At 35.9% G+C, this 15862-nt stretch overlaps 1 protein-coding gene and 1 pseudogene across 2 annotated transcripts in view; one reads left to right on the top strand and one right to left on the bottom strand.

Moving 5' to 3' along the window:
• Positions 1 to 6767: 6767 nt before the first annotated feature.
• LOC113064210 (uncharacterized) lies at positions 6768 to 9720 on the bottom strand (annotated as a pseudogene).
• A 3810-nt stretch (positions 9721 to 13530) lies between these two features.
• The window catches only part of LOC113064209 (NAD(P) transhydrogenase, mitochondrial-like), a 38143-nt gene continuing 35811 nt past the window's right edge, over positions 13531 to 15862 (top strand). Inside the window, exon 1 of one of the 2 annotated variants that reach the window (XM_026234845.1) lies at positions 13531 to 13660. The gene's annotated coding sequence lies outside the window, so the exon portion shown is untranslated. The remainder of the gene's footprint in view (positions 13661 to 15862) is intronic. The other variant, XM_026234846.1, reaches the window with a different exon arrangement.

Genomic DNA, 15862 nt, shown 5'->3' with positions numbered 1-15862 from the left:
ATAGTGGCCTTCAGCTCTTCTGCATTGTTGGGTCTTACATATCGCATCTTCCTCTTCACAATACCCCATAGATTTTCTATGGAGTTAAGGTCAGGTGAGTTTGCTGGCCAATTAAGTGCAGTGATACCATGGTCCTTAAACCAAGTACTGGAAGTTTTTGCACTGTGTGCAGGGGCCAAGTCCTGTTGGAAAATGAAATCTGCATCTCCATAAAGTTGGTCAGCAGCAGGAAGCATGAAGTGCTGTAAAACATCCTGGTTGAACTTGACCTTTGACCTCTGAAAACACAGTGGACCAACACCAGCAGATGACATGGCACTGCATACCATCACTGACTGTGGAAACTTTACACTGGACCTCAAGAAACTTGGATTGTGTGCCTATCCTCTCTTCCTCCAGACTCTGGAAAATGCAAAATTCACCTTTATCAGAGAACATAACTGTGGACCACTCAGCAGCAGTCCAGTTCTTTTAGCTTTGAGATGCTTCTGAAGCTGTCTGTTGTTCAAAAGTGGCTCGATACAAGGAAAACCCATGTCTCGCATACGTCTTTGTGTAGTGGTTCTTGAAGCACTGACTCCAGCTGCAGTCCACTCTTTGTGAATCTCCCCCACATTTTTTAATGGGTTTTGTTTCACAATCTTCTCAAGGGTTCGGTTATTCCTATTGCTTGTACACTTTTTTCTACTTTTTTTCTATCTTTTTCTTCCCTTCACCTCTTTATTAATGTGCTTGGACACAGAGCTCTGTGAACAGCCATCCTCTTTTGCAATTAACTTTTGTGTCTTGCCCTCCTTGTGCAGGGTGTCAATGGTCGTCTTTTGGACAACAAACAAAAAACAATGAAAAAGATACACGGCTGGTGGGCCAGATCAACATTAAAAGTTTCACAATAGTTTAGAAGAGTGGATTTCACTATTAGGTAATTGTTATTCTGATACACATTTCCTGTATAAAAGACTATATCTATAACCTTTTCAGGTGAATGTAGTGCAATCTTATGGATCTTAAACATAATCACGTTACAACAAGGCGACATAGTCCCTCTAGCAAATCCGTCAACAGTGGACAAAGCAGAAAAATCTCAGCGCACGGTAGATGATAATGCTTACGACCAAAGGGGAGTACGCATAGGCCTACTCTTTAATGTCAAGCGGCAAATGCTGAAACAATCTGAATACGGTCATCGGCTATATGAACAAGAGCTCTAGATGTAGGGGCGATATTGTCATGCTGTAAAATTTCTATGAACAGGCAGTGTATGTTTGACCGCAGTCTGAGAAAACTGCAAAACAACGTGTCGACTATCTCTGGTAACAATAAATGAATAAATAAAATGATACATGTTTACGAGTCACACGTTGACAATTTTTGTCTTATGTGCTCATTACAGCTAAAATCACTGAATTATGAAATGCAAAAGTGTGTACGGCATTTTTCTATAACCGTTACAAAAGTGAGAACGTCGTAGTTCTCAAATGTGTTTGTATTACAACGGTAGCCCATCTAACAAATCTGGAGAAGTGGAGAAGCAAAGATGTTTAGCACATACACACGTACACAAGAGATGTTGCTTTATTTGAATCGAAGAAGATGCCGTCATATATAATTTAATATTGTTTAAAATAGAGATAAGTCTCTTTTTAACTTGATATGTCCACGCTTATGTCCGCTTGTTTATATGGTTTATCAGAATACAAATTTGTATAGCGCCGTGGATATTATAGTGATATAACAAGGTACGTGTGGCTTATGATGAAATTTATAGGCTAGTCATAATTCAGATCGCTTAAAAGTGTACGTGCATGCAGCATTTTATTGTATGGTGGTAATGTAGCTGTACGGTTAAAATAAAAACAATTAAACAGCTTTTTGAAAAAGATCAGTTATAGTTCCGTTTACTGCGTTGGAAGGGTTTAGGGCTGATACAATAATCAGGATTATGCCTTGTGTATGAATTCCACCGGAGGAAGCCGTTTCACTAAGACCGGTAGACCCGTGCATTGCTGACCGGGAGCGCATACACGCCCGTGATGTCGTGTTCATAGATGACAAACGGATAACGCGATGGCAAAACGTCGATTTAACGGAGCAGAATTTTTTTTTTTTTTTTTTTTTTTTTTTTTTTTTTAAATTCTATACATAGCATTGTAGCAGGGAAAGCTAAGCACGCATCACAGGATGTCGTCATATTTTCAAAATAAAAGTATTTTAACAGGATGGCGTCATATTTTCAAAATAAAAGTATTTTTTTCATTTTTTCATTCATGATATTAAGTCAAATAACACATACTTTATAGTGTTAAAATATCTCTATCAGCAGATGAATGCGTAATCTGCTTAACATGAAGAAAATTACAGGATGACATGAAATATGGTTTAAAGTCGCCATAGACTGTAAAAAATAGCATAACAGGCTTTGATCAATTATATATTTTTTCCCCCGATCCTGGTAAAATGTATATTTTTAGTGATGAACAAAACTAATGTAAATGTTTTGTTTTATATTGTTTGCGAATGTATAATGTGTTTATATTCATTAAAAGAAGAAAATAAGACTTGGAGACGAATGTGTGTACACAGGCATTAGAGGGAGAGAGAGGGAGAGAGAGAGGGGTACAAGAGATGCTAGACGCGCACCAACCGTAATTCATAGGTGAACCGTCAGAAAACTGTCAAAATCATGGTACTCCCGTGTGAGATACGTTTGGTTTTAATTAAAAATGGCTTTGAAGATATTATGATTGGTTAGTAAATTCGGAAGAAAGTGAAGTGTAGCGTGCAAACGAAGACGCTGTGAATACTTGCAGGTCAGGAAGGTGATGTGAAAACAACTCCTTTCAGCTCTCTAAAAAATGGATCTCGTTTTATCTGAAACAGTCGGTTTCAGTATATTTTTTATAGCGGTTTCATTTATAACCTTTTTTAAAAGAACAGAATGTTTTTCAACCTTAGAATATGTATATTATATAAAGAACTACGTGTTTTCAAAGTCTGTTGTACTGTTGTACTACAAAGTCTCTGTCTCACTCCCTGGGGCACGAGCGCGCCTGCAGGCGCGCTATCTCTCCGTATCTCTCCTGGGGCACAAGCACGGCTCAACCGTGTGCTATCATTCAGAGAGAGTCCAACAGATGGAGCTGGAGCCCGTTTCTCACAAAGCTGAAGCTTCTGTCTAAATAAGGTAGGTGGATTGCTTTAGTAAGCTTTTCAACCTTAGTTAAATTGTTTTTAGATTATGTATATTATATAAACTATATAATGTTTTATATATAATGTTTTATATATATATATATATATATATATATATATATATATATATATATATATATATAAATGTGAAATAATTAAAATGTGTTTTAGATTATATAAATTATATAATGTTTATATATATATATATATATATATAAATGTGAAATAATTAAAATGTGTTTTCAACCTTTAATTATTTTTTAGAATTATATAAAATATAGAATGTATATATATATATATAAAATGTAGAACACACTGACCCCATTTATACACCGCTCATAAATGTAATGGGAGGGGGAGAAGCCGTATAACCACACACACACACACACACACACACACACACACACACACACACACACACACACACATAACCGTATAACTGTGATAAACTTCAAACAAGCTAACTGGCACAAACTTCAAACAAACTAACGGTCAATAGGGTAAAACTTTCCGTCAAAACCACATGAACGATGTGTGGGGAGTCTTTCATATACCTTTATAATTTAGAACTAACAGGTCAATAGGGTAAAACTTTCTGTCAAAACCGCATGATCGATGTGTGGGGAGTCTTTCATCTTCCGTTTAAACTAGCCGTCAAAACCATGATTTAGAACTAATTAGGTCAATAGGGTAAAACTTTCTGTCAAAACCACATGATCGATGCGTGGGAAGGTCATAGGTTAACCCTTGATCTCATTTGTTCCGCCCATCCATCATAAGGTTACCGGAAGTTCAACCTGTCAAAAGGTCAAAGGTCAAAGTCATAAATCATCATGACAGAACGTATAGTATAAGTACTACTAATAAACATTTGAAATATATCAGTCTGTGTGTAATGAATGAATATAATATACAAGTTTCACTTTTTGAATGGAATTAGTGAAATAAATCAACTTTTTGATGATATTATAATTAAATGACCAGCACCTGTATATATGTATATAAAATATGCATAAAGTTTAAAAACATGATGTCAGTAAAAATAGTCTTTAAAATAAGTAATTATTTTATTATTAAATTCATTAAAAGTGACAAAAACTTTGATTGCAATGTTTTGAAAGATTTTATATTTCAAGTAAATGCTGATCTTTCTATTCATCAAAGAATCCTGAAAAAAAAAATAAGTATGTATAAAAAAGTAAAAATTGAATAATGGTTTACACAAAAATATGAAATAGCACAAATGTTTTCAACATGTTTTCAAAAAAAAAAAAAAAAAAGGAAAAAAAAGGTTGAGCATCAAATCAGCATATTAGAATGCAATTTGAAGGTAATTCTAAAAACATTTTAAAAAAATGAATAAAAAAAATTGCTGGTTAAAATTCCAGCTTTTCCAACAGGAATAAATTTCATTTTAAAATATATATATTACTTGTCAAAAAATAAAAAAAATAAATACTTTAATCAAACTAATGTAGCATTGGTTAATAAGAAACTTATTGGAAAAAATCTTACCAACCCCAGACATTTGATCAATAGTGTTACTCATTACTAACCCTAACAAAGTGAAGACACTTAGAAAAATAGCCTTTAATGTCAACAGCTTTTAAAAACAAGAATTGCACACATTATTTTAGCATATTATAGTACAACCAAATGAATGTGAAGTTTTACAGGGAACATCAACAACAGGTAAGATGAATTTCTGAGGTAAATTTTGCATCACATGATATGGGGATGATAAATGTACAAATGCATGTCATGTTTATTTTATGCATATAATGTCTTTGTTTGGATGATTTTAAGTCCTCAGATCTGGGGTACAAGTAGCTGTCCTCTGTCTCATTTGTGTAACCATGGTAAGTACCAGTATTTTTCAACAATCTTAAACTATAGGCAAAATGACGAATACCTGTAAGTGTTGATTACATTTTTAGTTTGGTTACCATACATTTAATGAATTTGCGCTCTTAAAAACAAAGGTTCCCAAAAAGGGGTTTTTGCAGTGATGCCACTGAAGAACCAATCTGAGTTTATAAAATAACTTTTCAGTGGACAGTTCTTTATAAGGAACTTTTTTTTCTTAGCTTGAAAAGCATTTTAATAATCTAAAGAACCCTTTTCCACTATAAAGAATGTTTCTTGCAATGGAAAGGTTCTGCGAATGTTAAAGGTTCTTCAAGAAACCATTGATTCCAATAAAGAGTGTATCACTGTTCGTTTTTGAAGAAAGTTCAGAGAACATGATGCATACAGTACCCACACTGAGTGCCTGAAGCTGTTGATGGAAAGAGTAGTCATCTACAGTGGGTGCCGAGATGATCAGAAGTCTTTGTTTAGACAAAATTCACATATAATATTCAGAACAATTGGAAGGATAAGTAATCATACTTTAAAGCATTGGGAAACTCAAGGTGTTTACCTCAGGAGCGAGCTTACCTCCAGATTGTTCGTTTTCTGCTTTAGAGCAGGGTAATGGAGCTTTTCTCTCCTTTTCCTTCTCAGACTGACGTGATGGAAAGCTGTTGATGTGATCCAGTAAATCTGAAGGGGCTGTTGGCTTATTGAAAACCCTCTTAAGCTAAGACCACAAGATATATGCCTTTGATTCGGCAGTCTTTCAAAGTCATTATGAATTAGGAGAAAAGGAAGCGTGTTCTTATTTTGGGCCTCAGGTCATATTCAGTCGACCCCATTGAGAAGTTTTTGGAGTCAAGCCCATATTCTCTGCAGATCTCACTGATTAACTCAGGGTTTCTGAGCTTTTCTGGCAGGGATGCTTGTGGAGGCTCTGAACCTGTTTCAAAAAGGGCATCGTGCATTTTGATTGTAATTTTGCATCACAATAAGTGCAGCACAAATTTAGAAGCTTTAGAGCTGGGTATAATAAATAATAATTGTTCTTCATTTTAACAATCTGAATATCGACTGCACAGCAAAACAAATATGACCCAATCCCGAACAAATGACTCTTATGAACTGGATCTTTTTAGTGAATCAAAAACTAGTGAAAAGTCTTGTTCAGTTAACAAACAAATGACTCTTATGAACTGGATATTTTTAGTGAATCAAAAACTAGTGAAACGTCTGGTTCAGTTAAAAGGGTCATATGATGCTTTTTTAAAAGATTATTATTTTGTGTATTTGGTGTAACAGAATATGTTGACATGCTTTAATGTTCAAAAAACATTATTTTTCAAATACTGTACATTACTGTAGGTCCTCTATGCCCCGCCTCTCTCAAACGCGTCGTTTTCTACAAAGTCCCTCCTTCTGACAAGTGCAGCATGCTCTGATTGGCCAACTGACCCAGTGCATTGTGATTGGCCGAACACCGCATGCACTTGTCGGAAATGCCCTAGCCCTTTTCCATAATCACGAGCTTCATCTTTCAAAATAAATGTAAAGACAGTTAATAATGTCCTTAGTTTTAGCATCAGTTCAAGCCTGAAAGGGGAACAGAGTCACGTGACAGACACAGTGATGAAGGTTTTTAGCTGACTCCACTGTTGACCCTGTCTCTCACTCTCTCTCTCTCCCTCTCTCTCTCACACACACACACACACACACACATAAACAACATGCAAAACTCTGCATTTGAACAGTCAATAGCAACTACTTAAACTAATAACAAAGATACTCACAGTAGTTGATTCAGAAGCGCCAGATTGTCGTAGCAAAGTCAGAATTACCTCCTCTCTAGGTTCATGAAACGGTCATCCATGAAATGCGTTGCTGTTCTGTTCTAAGTAGTCATAAAGATTCCTAAATGCATCTACTTCCACCTGCAGTGTAGGAATAGGTTCTGAACCACTGATCTATAATATAGATGATGGACAGCGCTGAGACCTTTCTTTGAGAAAAGGCACAGCTATGTAGCTCTGTTTAATATAGTGACTTGAGACATCACTTGAGGATGAAATCACCTATGCCAAAAAATAAAGAAATAAACCATAATAATCAGATACAGTCTTCCGAGGAGGGCTGCAAATAGGCTTCAGATCTTCTTAAAAATCAAATACTTACAAGGAGTCTTCTTCTCCCTTTGAGGTTTTTCATTGAGTCTTTGAGAGCTGCCTGTCCTCACCATCTGCATCTCGTGATTTCCTCCTCCGTCCTTTGCCATTTTTCTTCTTGCCATCCTTTCCTTTGCCTTTCTTTTTGGAACTTGAATGGTCAACGGTTTGTTCTCCTTTGAACTGCTCATTGAGGGTGTCATAAAATAGATTTTGCCCTCACATGCGTTTTATCTGCTTCCAAAGCTTTTTTCACTTCTGTTACCGACTCTGGGTGTCTGTCACTATCTGGAGTTTTCTTCTGGTCATCGAGCAGCAGCTTCTCGTTTCCACTAGATCCAGATTTAGAATTTGCTTTAACTGATAGAATGCCGTCGCCTGAGCTATCTGTCATTTTACGGATACCGAATCATGAATGTCCGCTCAAAATATCTAGATCTTTGTTTCTCGATGTTGCCTTTTCGTCTAGACGTATCTTCTGTGTGAGGAAGATGGATGTGGAATTCACATGCCTCTGTAGGCTGAAGGTCCTATGCTTGCTGGAACCCTGTTTATTCACCATTACCCTCTTCTTTGTGATCTTGAATTTTACTGGTAACCTCTTTCTTTTTACTGGCGATCTTCTCCAACTTTCACACATGCAGCTGATCGAAGAGCTCAAGAATGGCCTCAACACGAACCGGGTAAGAAAATCTCTCACTAACCCTCATGTTCTTTTACAGAAACAGCATGAAGAAGGTATGGTCCTCCAGCTCAAGGAAATGGAGAAGTTTGCTTACCATTTAAGAGTCCATGGCCTCCACAGTGGCTTCTCCTTGCAAGGTTGTCCGTTGGATTTTGCCTTCCATCATGGAATTCTGAATAATAGTGACGATGAGCGTTGTCTCTCTCAGCCAAGCGACAGTTCAGTCCTTCAGACTCCTGGATCTGCTTCTCCATCACACGCTGATAGTTGTCACTTTGCAATGGTGCGGTGATCACCCACAGGTGGTGTTTCCCGGCAAAATCAGCCAAGAAGTCTCTCGGGAGCCCCATCTGACCCAACGTCCTCCTTGGGAGTTGCATGGCCACTTTGATTCTTCCCTTGGTGTTTTTTCTTGCCTCCTTTTGAAGAAAGCATCGGGCTGTTGATCCAGTGTGCCAACAGAAGCAGGAAGATCAACAGACGAGGCATATCGAGACTTCACACTTTTCACTGACCAACAGAGGCAGAGAGAGAAATAGCAGCTTCTGGTTCACATTTACAGGAAACTTCAGAGCAATGTTGAGCTGTGTGGCATGCGGAGCAGCTTCTTGCGTCTCACAACTTTGCGTCTGCATGGAGGAAGAGCTGCTGTAGGAGAAGAATGAAAGGGCAGGATGAAACCCAACCCCTTCACAGCTTCAGTGTGACTTGATCTTAGTTGTCAACATTTAACACTTTGGCTACTGCTTTAGTGGAAAATATCATTGCAGATTATATCTTGACAGTTTTAGTACAGTTTGTGTTCTGAAGGTCAGTATACAATAGTCAATAAATAACGGACATTTATACATTAATTCACTAAGGCACCCCAGTCTTTGTCATCTCTGCTCACTATCAATGCATCTGCAAAACAGACATCAAAACTATGATGATTAGGATCAGATTTTTTTTTTACTGTATTTCTTGTCGTGAGGCTAACCAACATGCAAATCTACTAAACTGAAAAAGCATGTCAAATAAGCAAATAGATTTAATAATGCTGTGACACTGTGAAATATATTGCTTATTAATACACTGAAATGCTTAAAGAAATGCATGTCCATCACCCATGATATTATCAGCTAGGAAGTGAAAGAAAAGTCTGAAAGTGTAAAGCTAACATTTTTAGATAGAAACTGTAGATAGCAAAGTTATTTATGCTCAGGGTGACTGAAAAATAAGATAGTATATGTGATCGAAACATAAAAATAAAACGTGTTCAACGTCCCTTTAAAACAGCCTTTTTACATTAACATTTAAATGTACATTAAAACATATACAGCATAATACAAGAGAACTATAAATAAGATGGACTATAAATAAAGCATTCTTTTATGGATTTTTATTTGGAATATCGTGCAAAGCTTAATTTTTTTTTTCAGCTGTGAGAAGAATTGCAAGAAGTGGCCGTAGCAATCTGGGTTGGAGTTGGAATGGTTTACAGTCATGGTGCACAGACATTCCACAGATGGATTTAGTTGAACAGGAACATATCAGAGACAAAGGGGAACCTTGAAACAGCACCAGCCAGTGCTGATAAAACAGATGCAAATGGTGTATTCAATGCAAAAGTTTATTTAAGTATAATTATGTTTTTTATTTTTATTAAAATGTACATTTCAAGATTGTTTAAACCACTGTTACTTGTTGAATTGTTTTAATTTATTATTACTGTCCAAGTGTTTATCATTGTTATTGCTCTGCTGTTAAACTGTTAATTGTGGACATGCATTTCTTTAAGCAAATTACTAATTTCAGTGTACTAAATAAGAAATATATTTTACAGTGTCACAGCATTATTAAATCTATTTGCTTATTTGACATGCCTTGAATTCCACTCACTAACCAGTTAAGACTGTTCATTGTTCAAAAAAAAAAAAACAATGCTCTCAAAAAAACTTAATCAGGTCAAAAATTGTGTGGTTTGGGGACTTTGTATAGCTTGTAAACAGACTGGATGTAGAATTGTAATGGAACAATGCACACTGCGGCAGTAAATCAAGAACCTAGTCATCTGGGTCTGCTTTATCAAAATTTGCAGTGAGTGTTTTAAGTATTGTCCTTGTATACTACCGCCCTCTGCTGGACATGTGAATCTCTGCGTCCAGAAAGTCAAAGATCAGAGATTTTGGTTTAATATTGCTGCTCTCCATTTAACTTAACAAAAATAAATTAAAAACAAAATAAACAATATGATTAACTTATCGGTTACATAAATATTTTATATATTATTTAAATTTGTGTGTACTCCCAAAAATAAACTATCTGAGTTTACTCTGGTCACAGCTGGGATTCTTGTGACCTCTCATTAATTAAAACTGTAATCATTTAAGCGTTAAACTGTTCATCTTTTGCCCTTCCTCTCGATCTGTGCCAACTATTATTGAGTTTTTGTCTGTCAGTCTTTTGACCAGGTTTTTGATTGAATTAATTGTCTTAAGTTGAGCACACACATTAGAAGAATCCATTTATTATGTGTTTGATGGTTATTTATATGTTTTGAACATATGTTCAAGTTCATTATAAGTATATTTCTGTTCGTTAGAACATGTCGGTGTACATGAGAATAAGTTGAGAACTTGTCGGTAATTTCTATGCTATGTTGTGAATTGCAATGTTCTATTTAACAGTGCTTATGAATGCTTTTATAAAGAGTTTTTCTCAGAAGAATGTATTGAAATTCCTGTTTAAATATGTTTGAATTAGGGCTGGTAAGCGATTTAAATTTTTAATCTAATTAATAACATGATGCTGTGATTAATTCATCTAATTAATCGCACATCAGATTTGGAGAAATTACTCTGAAAAGATCATTTAAAGTCATTGTTGTGCAAAGCATCAAACAGGCATTACAAAAAGTAGGTTCAGCAAGAAATATTCTGTTTGAGAAAATTGATATAGGCCTATAGTATACTCTTTTGGACCATGGAGTAAATGATGACATAATTGTCGTTTTTGGTTGGGTGAACTATAATTTTAATAATATATTTTCTTATTCGATCGTATGATCTTCAAACGTTGCTATTAAAGTATTTTTTTTTAGATTGTTTTGCAAGTTGATAGTGTGCAGGATTTCTTTTCTCATATTTTGACTATATCAGTCTTTTTTCCTACGCACCTATCTATGACTTACAGGTGTGCAACGCTATTTGATCATTATTATTACTATGAAAATATGAAATGATTTCTTTAATGAAATGAAACGCTGAGTAATAAACAAAAACTGCCAGTAGGTGGTGGTAAATTTATTCATTCGTTTGATTCGTTCAAATGGCTGATTCATTCAGGAGTGAAGTGAAGGGTTCTTTATGGATGGTTCAGTGAATCATTAGACTTGTTCGACTTGAAGCAGGTCATCACCATCAGACCGATCATTGTGTGTTACATCAAAGAACCGCAAGAACTTAGAGAGCACACGACTCCTTGTGCTTTTGAATCGCTCTCGCGGTACTTTGATGTCATACACCTAATGGTCTGTGCAGTGCCACTTCAAAACCAACCCATTGGCCAGTGGTTCAACGCACCGATTGGTTCACTAAATTCGTTCAAAACGTGTATTAAGAAAAGAAAACCGCTGTGGGTTGCTCGGAGATGAACAGTTCTGATTTGTCTTTATATTTTGGTTGGCAAAACTGAGCAAAACAGACAACATTGTGTCACAATATTAACTTCTTAATGAACTGTTGTATAAGATGATTATCACATTTGCACTTGTGTGATATTGCACTTAGCCTACTTCTCCTGTGATATTTCTTAACTATGTGATGTAAATATGAGACACAATCTCAAATGGGTGTTTTGCCCAATATCTTGAATTTTAGGGACATTTTCTAGGCTCCATCACACAGTTGTTGCTCTGCCTCATATGAGTCATGGACTGTATGAAATGGCAGATAATCCATGTCTGGTGCGGGGCAAGTGTGCCAGATGCATTATTTTTCTCCATTAATAATTAATCAAATTAAAGCGATAAATTACCAGCCCTAGTTTGAATTTTATATACACCATACTGTAATAAAACATTTAAATGAACACACATTACTGTAATTAAAGGGATACTCCACCCCAAATGTAAACTGTGTCATTAATCTCTTACCCCCATGTTGTTCCAAACAAGTAAAAGCTTAATTTTTCTTCTGAACACAATTTAAGATATTTTGGATGAAAACCTGGTGGCTTGAGACTGTCCCATAGACTGCCAAGTAAATTACACTGTCAATGTCCAGAAAAGTATGAAAAGCAGTGTCAGAATAGTCCATCAGCCATCAGTGGTCGACAATACTTTTTGTATGCAAATAAAACAAAAATAATGACTTTATTCAACAATTCCTTTGTCAACAGTCTCTTCTGTGTCTCTCCACTTCACCATGTGCTGCTTATGCTCGTCTGTGTCAGCCGCGCCACAAGGATGGGCTGTTTTCTTTCAAACCAAAGCATAAATACATGTAGAAACAGCCCATCCTGACACTCTGATGGCAGATGGACTGTTCTGACAATGCTCAATATGTTTAATATAACACTTTTTTTTATTATTCTTGTTTTAAGATCATCAACATTTCTGCTGATGCATATGTGCATGGTATTCACAAGAAACTGGTATCAAGAAAATATTCATACAGTTTTCCAAGTCTCACTCTACCTTATATGTTAAAGAAAAATGGGAGAAAGATTATTATTATTATTATTATTATTATTACTCCAAAAAGAAAATATTTACAGAACGGTAATCCAGAGTCTGCACTTTGCTGGAGAAGATGTTTCAACTCAATGACTGATTATTTTCCGATATTCTGGAACTGTCCAGCAATCCAGTATTACTGGTTAATGGTCAATGAATCAACACTGGGTTTTGAGATTGATTATGGTGTTATATTTAAGAAACATACCAACTGATTTAAATGGTCAAGACAACCTTTTTAGATTGTTCTTGGTTGTTTATAAAAAAGCAATAACAAATAAATGGCTGGATGAGAATCCACCAACAAAAGAAGAGTGCAGAGATTGTAAAGGATATGTTTGGTGTGGAGAAAATGACCTTGACTAAGTAAGACTATGGATACATTTGATAAGAATTGGTCGAAATGGTTAATACACGGGAAGTTACCCCCAAATAACTATAAGAAGCATGTAAGAACTGTAGTCTATGTGATGCCTCTGGTGACCTTATTCAGTTCTTTGTTATTTATTTATTTAGCCTATTTATTGTATTCAGAGTTATGTTAAAAGGAATTTAAATAAGTTTAAAATACCATTTGCTGCAGTAATTACAACAATAAAACTGTTTACCAGGGTTGTAAATAAATGTAAATAAATAAGTGAATGAATGAATGAACAAGCTTGCCTCGTTTAAACACGTTTGAATGAGATAACATTTTAATTTATTATGATTTACGGTGAAAAAATTAACTGGGTAACTATATGCTAGTGGTAACCATGGTACAATGTTACAACTGCCATTACAAAAATGTGTCTTTTAATTGAATGTTGTTTTTGTTGTTGTTTTATCCCTAAACTGTGCCTAATTATGTTATTTAAAAGATAAATTAATGGCAGTTAAATCTCGTTAACAAACGCCCACAGCACATGACTGATTTACACGCGTTGATCGACGGCCGAATGAAGCCACAAGCGGCGCAGATCGAGGTGAGCGCGAGTGCTTCCGGGTGGCGGGTGTAAGCTGGGTGTCCCCGCTTTCAAAGGTCGTTCATTGATTCTCTGTCTCGGCTCGGTGAGAATTTCAATTCCTCATTATCGATCTCCACCACATTATCATTTGATTGCAATAAATGCATTAGAGCATGCATCGCTGTGGTCTCTCAATGCAAACGTTAGCTTCCAGTAGTTGTTTGTACTTAGCTAACAAGCTAGTGAAGTACGACTACGGCTTGTGCCCGCCTTCTGTCGGATCACTGATCCTGAAGCCGCTATGCTCTAACAAAAATAAGCTATGCAAACGCAAGCATTTGATGTAGTGGTGTATAACAGGTTTTAATTAATAGCAACGTTACTGTTGTACTTGTGCTGCATGAATGGGAATATGCTAATGCGTTTCTTACGCCATTGAGTTGTTGGAATGAATGACTTTTGCATTGCCCAATAACAAACTCTTGGCACAAGGTCGAGTATCGTTTTTTAAAAAAATCCTAATCCCTCCTCGTCGCTTATGTTGAATAATGTGACTTTCTAAACCTTGTAGTTCATAGATTTAAAGTGAGTGCGTTGTCCCACATCTGACTTGTGTCACTTCTCTGGTCCGCTGACGCGCTGCTGGAATTAGATTGTAGTTGGCACCATAATCCAATAGAGTCTGTCTGCACATGTTTCATTAAATCGGTGATTTGATTGTTTCCCTCGCCCTCATACATGCATAACCACTGCAGTGCTTGAATGTGTGGGATGCATCTCTAAAAAAAAAAGGTGAAATTATACAGGCGTTTACTTGTGTATAAGTGGTGTCTTACTGGCACATTCCATGAATACATAATACTATGGGTGTCCCTTCCACACATTTTATTGTAAGCAGTGGCAGGATTTGACACTGTTAAAGCCTCATCAGAAACTTGCTTAGTCCCTGCACAGCCCCCTCCTGTTTTTGGTGTCACTTTCAATAACATTGAAAAATAAACATTAAAAATCCCCCCAAAAAGTGCATAGTATTTGGCCTATAAACAATTTATATTATGGAGAGGACTGGAGCCGGTACTCAGAATTCGTGCTCTGCATTTAGCCCTCTGAAGTGCACACACACAGCAGTGAACACACACAAACCGTGAACAAACACCCGGAGCCGTGGGAAGCCATTTGTGCTGCGGCGCCCGGGGAGCAGTTGGGGGTTCAGTGCCTTGCTCAAGGACACCTCAGTCATGGTATTGCTGGCCCGAGACTCGAACCCACAACCTTAGGGTTAGGAGTCCAACTCTCTAACCGCTAAGCCACAACTTCCCCTTATAGTGGGAAACATGAGAATAAATGTTTTTCGCTTTAATTAGGTTGTTTTTGAAAAGCGGTGCATGAAATAAAGGTGCTCTTTTCATTTATGACTGCAGTGTTAATAATTTTAATAATATGTCAATACATTCTTTACAATTTATTTAGTCACCAAAAGCTGCAAAACATTTTTTTTTCTCTCACACTAGCAATTTTCAGTTTCAGGCTATATTTTGTACCCTAAAAAGAATATTTTTGTAAAAGATATTAGTTTTTCATAACTTTTATTAATTATTCTTTTTATGTATTTCGTATATTCCGGAGAACACCCTCACAGACAGTGTTTATGGTGTTGTAGACAATAAATGACCTAAAAGGCCTCTCTGTAAGCTGCTACTGTTTGACCTGCACTCAGAAAAAGCCTTATCACCTTCAAATATGATTGCCCTTACCTAAACAAATACACTTTTACACACTTCTGGGTTTGCCTTAGTGTGACCTTGGCTGTTTCACCCTGTGGATTAATTGATCTGTGTCGTCTCGCTTACAAATAGTCTTGCAAAGTGCCATTAAGTTCTTAAGAAACTGTAGATACAATGGGGAATAATAAAGAATAATTAAGAAAAGCTATAGAAACAAAATATTATGTTATTTTTACTTAAAATTCCACTAAAAATGCTAGTTTAAGACCAGTTGTTGTTTGGTAGCTGTAATAATCTTTTGTGTGTGTATTACAAAATTTAAATATATATATATATATATATATATATATATATATATATATATATGTGTGTGTATATGTATGTATGTATGTGTTTACTTTTTTTTCACTAAGAGATATAGTGTTGTTGTTGTTGTTTTTTTATGCTCACCAAGGCTTAACAAACAAATCTTATTATTGTTGTTATTATAATCAGTGTTGGATCATAATAAGCATAATAATTTTTTTTTTTTTTTTTTTTTTTTTTTTTTTTGTAGAAACTGTGGCACATTTTTCTTTACT

This window comes from Carassius auratus, chromosome 46 (assembly GCF_003368295.1).
Source record: "Carassius auratus strain Wakin chromosome 46, ASM336829v1, whole genome shotgun sequence".
NCBI classification, from domain to species: domain Eukaryota; kingdom Metazoa; phylum Chordata; class Actinopteri; order Cypriniformes; family Cyprinidae; genus Carassius; species Carassius auratus.
This window is presented reverse-complemented; position numbering and strand designations above follow the sequence as displayed.